Genomic DNA, 11,505 nt, shown 5'->3' with positions numbered 1-11,505 from the left:
TCAATGCTCTTATTATGTCTTGTAAATTTATTTAAATTTTTTCACAATTTTAGTTTGTGTTATGTATAATTATATTATTTTATATATTTTTATTCTTTTATGTTATTCTTCAAATTTAAGGAATCTTCTTGCTGGATAAAGATTGTTATTGTTCTATATAATATTATTTTTTTCAATTTATATAATCTTCCTTCGTGGGTAAAGATTTTTATTATTCTATATAACGAGACATTATATATACGTATATCAACTCTGTTTTTTATACATACTTTTTTTATATATTTCTTATTGTTTTAGAATTTATTAAAAGGTAATCATTTCTATGATTCATTATTCATATTTTTAAAATGTTAAATTTTAGTATTTTTCAATATGCTCGTACATATATATGTTTGGTTTTTATGATAAATTATATATATACTTCATTAATTTTTGTCCAAAAATTTTTATTTTTCATGTTAAATTATGTATATACACGTTAATTTTATTTTTCGTTTCTTTGTTATTCCTCCTAAAAATTTCTGTCCATAGTTTTTCTTTCTTAATTTATAGCACTTTGTTATTTAATGATTAATTACTTACTATTTACATTTTGTATTTGACCAGAAATTATTTTCCTTTTATTTTCAAATTTATTCAATTTCGAAGGAATTTTATTTCCTTTTATAAGGATTTATTTCAATTACTTACTATTTCCTTTTATTCGACCGGACTTACTATTTTTTTCGTTTCTTTATTACTTACTATTTCCTTTTATTTTTTTAGTTGCGTTTTCAATTGTAAGGTCGGCATTTATTCTTCGTTTTTTCTAATCGATCATAATTTTTTTCCTTTTCTATTTTCCAATTTATTCAAATCGGAAAGTGGCAATTTATTATTTCTTTCTTTGTTATTCATCCAAAAAACTTATTATATATAACTGATAATTGTAAGATAAACATTTATTATTCGTGCATTTATTGTTTGGTTTTTCTAATTGATCATAATTTTTTCCTTTTCTATTTTCTAATTTATTCAAATTGGAAGGTGGCAATTTATTTATTGTTTCTTTGTTATTCCTTCAAAAAAATTCCGTCCAAAGTTTGTTTTCTTAATTAATAGCACTTTGTCATGTAATAATTAGGTACTTACTGTTTACTTTTTGTATTTGACCAGAAATTATTTTCCTTTTATTTTCAAATTTATTCAATTTCGAAGGACTTTTATTTCATTTTATAAGGACTTATTTTAATTACTTACTATTTCCTTTTATTTGACTGGACTTACCTTTTTTTTTCATTTCTTTTTTACTCACTATTTCCTTTTATTTTTTTAGTTGAGCTTTCATTTTTAAGGTGGGCATTTATTCTTCGTACATTTATTGTTCGTTCTTTCTAATCGATCATAAAACTTTTCTCCTTTTCTATTTTCCAATTTATTCAAATCGGAATGCGGCAATTTGTTCTTTGTTTCTTTGTTATTCGTCAAAAAAAATTTTGTCCATAGTTTATCTTTTAAAAATAATAGCACTTTCTTATTTAATGATTAATTACTTATTTTTTACTTTTTCTACAAGAAAATCATTTTCCTTTTATTTTCAAATTTATTCTATTTGGAAGGCGAGCATTTATTTATTTATTTTTATTTTTTATAAGGCAGTCAATTATTATTTCCCTTTAAAGAGTAAAACATGTTTTTATTTTCCATAAAATTCCTTTCTTATATTTTATGAAATTGGCAATTTAGAATTGGTTGATTTTCTTTCTTAATTAATAACACTTTGACGTTTAATGATTAAATACTTTCTTTTGACTATTTGTAATAGATCTGAAATTCTTTTATTTTTTATAAGGCAATCAATTATTCTTTCCCTTGAAAAAGTAAAACATGCTTTTATTTTCTATAAAATTCCTCTCTTATATATGATGAAATGGATAGTTTAGAAATTAGAATTGATTGATTTTCTTTTTAATTAATAACACTTTGATATTTAATGATTAAATACTTTCATTTTACTATTTGTAATAGATCGGAAAGTATTTTCCTTTTTATTTTCAAATTTGTTCAATTTGAAAGGTGAGCATTTATTTTTTCGTCCCTTTATTTTCTATAAGGCAATCATTTAGTTATTTCCATTGAAAGAGGGCAGATTGAAGTTGGTTTGTCAATTAAAGCTTAATTACTTACTATGTACCTTTATTTTCATATTTATTCAATCTGAGAGGACTTTTATTTCGTTTTATAAGGATTTTTATTTTAATTACTTATTATTTCTTTTTATTCGACCGAACTTACTATTTTATATTGCATTCATTTATTTTCCTTTTATTTTCAAAGTTATTCAAACTATAGTTTGTACGAGAGGTACATTTTTTATGCACCCATTTTACTGCATTTATTATGCATTCATTTTATACACCCAAGTTAAAGTAAGAGAGCTACATTTCTTAAACACTCATGTTAATTTGCAATTAATTTCTTTTATAGCAGTTATTGTGCACTCATTTTTATTATATTTGTTATGCACCCATTTTATACATTCAAGTGAATTTTAGTAATATGTAGATGGGAAATTCAATTTCCTCCTAAAAATGTTAGAAGGAAATTCCTTCATATGCCTCTGAATTATAAACTACATCTGCTTTTTTTGCTTTAACTAGATATAAGCCTGAGTGTTGCTCGGATGCCTGAAATATTAATAAAAATCACCGGTTCTACCATTGGATGATGGTTCTTCCTGCTTTGATTGTTTTATTCCAAGTTCCTTCTCTCTCATGATAAAACCCATTGATTATATAAAATAATCTATATATTTTTTATATTGTCAATGCATTGCACTCGATGGTTCCTCTTAAAAAATATGTCTTGAGATCTCTTGGTATCTAAATACTATGAGTATAGATAGATATGGAATGACAAATACATCAACCTCCCCATCAAGAATTAAATTCTCCAGGCAGTCAAAAGGAAGATCAATTACGAATTGAAGGTTTTACTCTCTCTATCAAGTGGAATTCGGTTCTCAGCAATGGAAGTCTCGTACACCTATTTTCTCTTTATCTATTAAAATCTAAGCACGCGTGCCTTCTTTGTAACTAAGAAAAAAAAATAAAAGTATCACCTCAGAAAAAAGAATGAACAAATAAAAAAGGCGATATATAGAATATCAAATAGACTAAAAGATAGCATTATTTCCAAGTACGACGGATATTCTTTTTCAGTGATTTCACATATATGTGCGCTCATTTGCAGAAATTAAAGACATCTATATTATAAAAACATCTATGCAAAAGCTACTTAAATCTACCATATAAAGATTTTCACATACAAATTCTATAGTATAGAAAAAAAAAAGAGTAATATTATCAAAAGAAGTGCAATCATATATACCTGCCCTTATAAATTTGCCATAGAATAGAAACCGGACTTCTGGATGATATACCGAGGTATCATATGCATGTAAAACAAATAGAGAGCAAAATTAGTAATTACAAGTGTGATTCGATAATATATAAATTGAACATGTCTAAAATTATTAGATACGAAAAAGGAGTAGTATCAGCAGCGATGAAGAAGCTGATAAGTACAAATTCTCGCACATAGAAAACTAGCTCATAGAAAAAATTCCACATAATATCTTCCTCAAGACATCCTTCACTATTCTATCTATCATTCCATGCATTGGTTCCATTACTAAAGGATGCATTTACCAGGATAAAACAATTTAGAAACAAAATCAGTATGCTAACTTTGGAAAAAGAGAACGTATAAAAATGTACTTATAACTAATGAACCCATAATTAAAGGGTTTTTATCAAATCCCCTTTATAATTTGATTTCGTAGCTAGAGATGCTAACCATGCATCTGGGTGGAAAAATTGGAAGAGAAAGAACTGGCCAAGGTATTTGAATGGAGCTCTTCTTCTCCGTTACATGAGATTTGGAGATGGAGAAGATCTAAAGAACATCGCTGTGAGGGAAAAAAGAAAAAAGAAAAAAGAAAAAAAAGAGTGATGTGTGTGGGATTGCACATAACATGAATATATTTAATGGAATCGTAATTCATTATACCACACGCTTGCCCTCGAAAAATACATTGAGTCTTCTCGATATCCTAAATTCAGATAATATACATAGACGTGATTTGTGAATTATGGAAATGGACAAATTACGTGAACTATCAATCAAGAAATTAATTTATGGGGTAGTTCAAAGGTCGATAAATCACGAGTTGAGAGCTTTAAAAAGCGAAGTCGTTAAGTAGTGACGAATGTAACCGCGTAACTTGGAGGCTGCAGCCACGACACTCCGGGGCAGATGAGGGCTGCAGCCGCGGGTCCAAGAGGCTGCAACCGCGAGCCTCAGTTGCAGAGTGAGCAGTTGCTTGTTGGGAGCTACATGGAGCCGGTTTTCTCTTAATTTTCAGCCCGATTTCAACTTTGTTCCACCTCTCTTGATCTCATTTAAGACCTATATATCTCTTCCATGTATTCTCTTGTTATTAAGACCACATTTTACACACTCTGAGGGAGGAAAGGAAGAGAGGGTCAGGGTTCTTGTGAATTTGAGGCTTAGTCTTCTTCGGATCTTAATCGAGCCTGTAAGTTGTAATCTCCTGATCTTCTAGTGGATCTTCTCCGTGCTTTTGTGCCATGAATGTTTCCTGCTTCGGGTTTTACCACGTAAACCTCGGTGCGTCTTACTTCTCCTTCCATTTTCTCCTCTACTTTGTTGCTTGCTCGTGTTTGTGATTCCCGATCTTGGGTTGTTTTCGCAATATTGTCTCAACAAAAGGTAATCAGACACCGTCAAAGGAATGTATAACCGAATGATGTGGCCACTCTTTCTTTTTGTCGGAATTCCGACATGCAAAAGTTAAATGAGATGATTACTTGTTGAAGGCATCAACTTGTGATAAAAGGGAGTGGAAGTATAAGAGATCTTCCAAAAAATTGTCATATGGCAAGAAGCTTTCAATTTCTTCCGGCCATGTGTACATGAATCGGATCACATGACAACAGACTAATAACTACATGATCAACTATTACATGTCTTTGGGACTTATGATTTTGTTTTCGGTTTCTGGGTCGCATGAGTAATCAGTTCCTGCAGAAAGCGAACGTATCAAATGATGATTAGTCAGCCTTCAAATGAGGTTTGAAGATTATTTGCAAGTTCCAAGTGTGGAAAAGGAATGTTTACCTTAGAGCATCGAACATGATTGTGATGCAAGTTCGAGGAATTCACAATGGTCTCCCATTTGGTCTCGTGAGAGAATAGCTTGGGGCTCTGCTTCTTTGGGGTAAACGGACTTCGTGAAGGAATTGAAGGCAGTGTACAGTATAACCACGACCCAAACGGAGATCTGAGAAGCGGCGGCAGAGAATTAGAATTGAAGTCACCTTTTTCGTCTCCTTTCAAATTCTGATAATTGCTTAATATCAGGTCTCCGTTGGTGAATGAATATGAATTTTCTGAGGATTTCAGTTCTTGAGAAATAGAATGTTCAGACAACGCTTCTCTTGTTTCTGTTCTCTTCAATGGAGTTTTGACTTCGGCTTCATGCCCCACCCACACCTCTTGATCGGAAAAATTTTAATTCGAGTATGAAATTCTTGCAACATTTATGCTATCCACATATATTGTCTTCTCTACTCCAAATGAAGTTTGTAGCACCTGATCTTTTCGAGCTTTGAAATAAAAACTTGAGCTAAATCGGTTGAATGCCTGTAGGAAGATAGCAAACCTCTCATAGGTTGGAGCTCACATGACAAATTAAAAGGACGAGACCTACTAGCAAAAGGCTTGCCTCAGACCCCAGTTAGAGTTTATAAGATATTGAGTTCAATAACCTACCTACTCTAACTTTTAGTTGAACATAGGCCCAATCGCTTACGTGTCCAATATATATTTTACATGGTATTGAGCATTAGATCTTGGCATAGTTTAGAGCTTCTATTGCATAGAGTGTCCGCGAGTCCGAGCTTGACCGGATGCTCTCGGCAATCCCAGTTCAGCCCAAATAATATCATACGTCAACATTACAAAATTCACTTTTCCATCGTCAATGATATTTAATATTGACAATTTTCTATGTGGATTCACTTTTTTTTATAGGTACTAGTTTATGGGATCCGTACGTTGCACTAATTTTATAAAGAAAATTTTATTATAAAAGTTTAAATATGAAAACAATAATTGATTTGAATTTATAATTTATATTAACATGTAAAAAGTTATGTAGTAAATTCAAATTTATAATAGAAGAATATATATTAAATATATATATATATATATATAGTTCTTAAGCAAGGAATTCATGTAATATATACATCATTGCAATTATCAAATTAATTTCCAAGAAAAGTTAATCTAACATTTAAATAATTTTAGATATGATCGTTAGTTTTATTTTATGAATGAATAAGAACCTTACAGTTTATCACAATTTTTAAACTTCATTATTTGCTTGTGTACCTTCATAATAACTGATATTCCATAAATTTGAACACTTTTAGATGAAATAACCCCGTCCCTTGAATGTGAGTTTTACTTAATTAAGCTATTATAAGATTAGGTATAATGCTTAAATTTTCTTTTTAAATTAATTTTAAGTTTACATAGGTATAAATGATTATTTATTTTCTTAAATTATGAATATATTTATTTGTTAACGATATGATAATAAGCGATTGAAATATTTTTCCCACGTTTTTGAATATTTTCTTTATAACATATATAACATATTAACATATGAATTAGTAAGTATGTTAGCATTTTACCCATATATTATTTGATATTTTCTTTTCTACCCAATTAATGCATTTGTTGAAATATTTTCTCTATAATATATATAATTATTATTAACATATGAATTAGTAAGTATTTTACTACTTTACCCCTATATTGTTTTGACATTTTCTTTTCTACTTCTATTTAATGCATTAGTTATTTTCTTAAGATGAATATATTTTTATCTGATAACGATATGATAATAAACGAATGAAGTATTTCTCATACATTTTTAAATATTTTCTTTATAATATATACTAGACTCATGATCTTTACTCATTTATTACGATAATACATGAAATTAATATTCAATTATGAATTTTTAAAAAAGTAATGGATATATATCACTTCTAATTAATTAGACTTTTTAAATTACAATATAATGCAAATGATAAAATTATAATCATATGTAAATAATAAATAAATTTCTCAAGTACTTATTTATCTGTAAGAAAAAAAGTGACGTTTGAGCCCAACAGAGAGGAGAGAAAAAGTAGGGGACATGAGAGCGAGTGGGTAAAATGCGAAAGCAAATGTTAGACAAAAGGTAGTTTCTCATTTTATAACATTATAGGTTATAGATATAGTAGATTAACATATGAATTAGTAAGGGTTTTACCACTTTACCCCTATATTACTTTGACATTTTCTTTTCCACTCCTATTTAATGCACTAGTTAAATAAAGATACATACATACATATATCCACATATATATATATATATGATATATATTGGGGAAATGAAAAAAAAGTTTAACGAGACTATGTTATGTGCCATCCCAAGATTAACAAGGTAGTGCCATGTGTTAAGCCCTCAACTCTCTATTTATACAAGTTTCAGTAATCTTCTCTACCATGTTTAATGCATTAGTAATTAATGCACAAGTAAATAAATTGATTTATATGTATAATAAATTTATATCAATCCAATTTACTGAAATTATTTTCATTTTCTAATTCTCGATTTAACAAATAAAGTTACTCTACTGGAATATCTTGGAACTTTTACGGTGCGTTTGGTTTTAAAGTTAAAGTAACTTTGATTTTGATTTTAATTTTGATTGTAGAAAAGGACAAATGAGATGAGATTATAAATTTGACTTGGAAAACGTATGTTTTTGTTGTATAGTGTGTTGAGTTAAAGTTAAAGTTAAAATTTTTAACTTGGGAAATGTGTGTTTTTGTTGTGTAGTGTGTTGAGTTAAAGTTAAAGTTAAAGTTAAAATTTTTTTATTGGGAATCCAAACAGAAAGTTCCTATGCAAATATTAAATGCAGTTAAAAAATAAAGAAATAGTACAAATGAATTGATTTAAGAGTTCGTACAATTTAGTAATAATATACCTTTTAGGATTCGATTAACTAAAAGTATTTTCTTTTCCAATTTTTAATTCAATAAATGCTTTATTATATTCTTGAAACTGTAATAGGGTTTTTAATTAAAAAAAGTCTATGAAAATATTTTTCAAAAACGTTCACACAAGTAATCTTAGATATTTGAAATTATAAGGGGATTTGGAATATTCAAAAACTATTACAAGTTCTATGTTAATATTAAATACACTTAGAAATTAAAATGATGGTAAAAGTATTTATTTATTTAAAATTTCATAATATGAATGGAATAAATTTAGTCTCTCTTTTTATTAAATTTACTTAAAGTTAAAACATTGAAATTCTATGAGTAATTTATTATTGTATAAAGGATATAAATGCAAATAATTTATTTAATTTCGATATTGAAAATTAAGAGTTTTTTAAGGAACTAAAAGGACTTAATTGATTACTTTAATCTTGATTAAAATAATTTTATTCATGTGGTTTTATTAATTTTCTTTTTAAAATATTTAAATTAATGCTTTTTAAGTGAATAATACAGTTTTTATGTAAATAAAGTATTTAATAGAGCAAATCTAATATGATGAATTTAACATTATTTGTTCATCGTTATTTTGACGATTATCAAAGAGTTAATTCTACAATTATATACTAATAAATATTTTTTAAGACTATGTATAATAAATTATACGAATTTCTACCACGAATAATACTTTTGTGCACGCGCGAGTGAAATTGCTAGTTTATTGATATATGGTTACATATTTATGTTTTACATGTACATAATATGTGTATGTGGGTGTTAAGTGTGTCCTTTGTCTCAAGGTTATGTAATTCATTTAGTTTATGGGGGTGATTATTGTTATCTCTATTTACCCTCCTCCTAGAGGATTTTGTAATCCTGAATTTTATTAATAAAATGTGCTCTTCTTATAAAGAAAAACATATACATATATACCAAACGATATTAATCCTTTCTCTCCATTTTGCAATTATATATATTTTATGTTTCTATAACATTAAATACCCCTTTGCAGTCTATAGTTGATTTTATGGGGATTAAGTTAATGAAAATAAATGGTGTCAAAGTTTAGCATTGATAGAGATATAAAAATATATAATGATAATTTACTCGACATTTTATACTATTAGAAATTTACAATCACAATATGCTAACTTGATATACAAAATGATTGATATTAAAATTGGCGATCACAATAATATGTTCTAACAAGATATGCAGATGATTAATATTGTGAACAAATTGTATGAACGCAGTAGTTATTTATATAAGGTACCGGAGATTGTAATTGACATTAATATATACTATCCCCTGCAACATTTTATTATAGAGGAAGGATAAAAAAGAGACATTATTGTACTTTCATTTTTGTTATTACTTATTATGAGAAATCTACTTCTTCTTTTATATTGTAAAGCTGACAACCTCTTCTACAATTTTTTATTCTCATCTTATTCATACAAATGAGCCAAGGGAGCAAAATATTCCCTATGGGGTTGCATTTTATAGTTAATTCACATCATGTACTTCAAGATGATACATCCGCTTCTAGCTGTTCAGTTGCATGTTTGCAAGTAACATTGGTAGTTGTAGGCGTTTTTATATTTTATATAATTGCCACGGTTTATGACATGCATCAACGCCATGATACTTTAATTTCACCCGAGCTTCATATCACCCATTGTGCATCTACTTTTTGGGAATAAGAAGCTGGTGGTACCTTTAGTTCTTGTATGATTTTCTGTAAGAGAGTTCCAAAAAGTATTTTGACGACCACAGTTACTTCAGACTTTCGTTGCACGAAAAAGGAACAAATAAGTATCTTATCTTATTTACATTTTACACATATATTAATTATGAAATGTATACAGAATCTATATCATCTATATCTACATGTATATTGTATATCTATGTCTGTAATATCTATATCTATATATATCAATCTAAATCTATCTATCTATGCTTCTCTCTATTTATCTATATATACTTTTATATATATATATATATATATGATTACAAAAGAGATTTATGGACTAATACAAAGAATATAAGTAGAAAGCTAAATAAAGGGCACGAGCAGTCCCACGGTGAAAGTCAAACCTAAAACCTTACCAAGTGAAGGCGTGTGCCCACTAGTTCACTACACTATATCATATTTCTCTATATATCTTCATTACTTATACGTGAGAAGAATAATAATATGTCTAACTTTCCTTTTTTGATGTTACCCTTACTATATACATGCTTGGCTTTATAAAACAAAATTAAAGACAAAATAGATAAGTAAAATAAAGAAAATAACTTCCCATTAATTCAACTTTATTATCCATCTCACTTCTACTATTTTTTTCTTTCCTCTTTCACCTCTCCCTTTTTGCTTAACGTCCATTTCTTCCTTTCAACAAAAAAAAAAAAGAAAAAAGAAAAAAGAAAAAAGAAAAGAAGAAGCCATTTCTCCCAAACCCTTTTTTGTTCAATTAGGTACTCTATTATTTATATTATTCTTTTATCTTTTCTTTGATTATCATATTAAAAAAAGTCACTTATTAGAGGCATTGTACTTATTCCTTTTTAGTAGTGACGGTAATTTTACTATTAATTTTTTTAAAAAAATTCCTGTGCATGCATGGGATATGTATTAGTCTATAAAAACATAATAAAAACATATGAACTTGCATACTTTTAAACAACGCGGGCAGAATATGAAAGTTTTTCGTACTCTCACAAATTTAAATATTAACATTACTTTATTAATTTATTTTGTTTTATTATATAGTTTATTTTCCTGTAACAAATAAAATAAGAAAAAGAAAGAAATTTCGTAAAAAGGAAAACGAAATAATCGGTCCTATAGTTTTTTTTTTATGCTCGATCCCCTCGTTACCTTCCTCATAAAAAAAAGAATAATAATGTGTGATAGATTTGAGACGAGATCAAAAGTTTATGATTTATTGGGCGATTCTAAATTAAAAACAAATATATAATTTAATTCATAAATAAAGGCAAACAAAATAATCTGTCTGATCATTTTTTTCTTTATGTGCTCGGTCCCCTTTGTCACCTTCCTTATAAAAAAAATGATTACTACTTTAATATTACGTGATAGATATGAGACGGGGTAGAAAGTTCATGATTTTCTAGGTAATTTATCATAATATTTATTTTTTCTGTCATGGTCTATAGAAAAAAAAACATATATTTATCAGCGTAGACACTAAAAAAAGAAGTTCAACATTACAACAAGAAACTTCATTAGTAGATTAGCGAGTATAAAACTCAACTCGCATTGTGTTGTACACCTGTGACATAACACGGTCAACAATTTACTAGTTACAATAATAATATATATTTACTTGTACATATGTGTTTTAAAAA

This window comes from Punica granatum, chromosome 4, assembly GCF_007655135.1.
Source record: "Punica granatum isolate Tunisia-2019 chromosome 4, ASM765513v2, whole genome shotgun sequence".
In the NCBI taxonomy this organism is placed as follows: Eukaryota; Viridiplantae; Streptophyta; class Magnoliopsida; order Myrtales; family Lythraceae; genus Punica; species Punica granatum.
The sequence above is the reverse complement of the archived record's forward strand: the minus strand, read 5'-3'. Positions refer to the sequence as shown.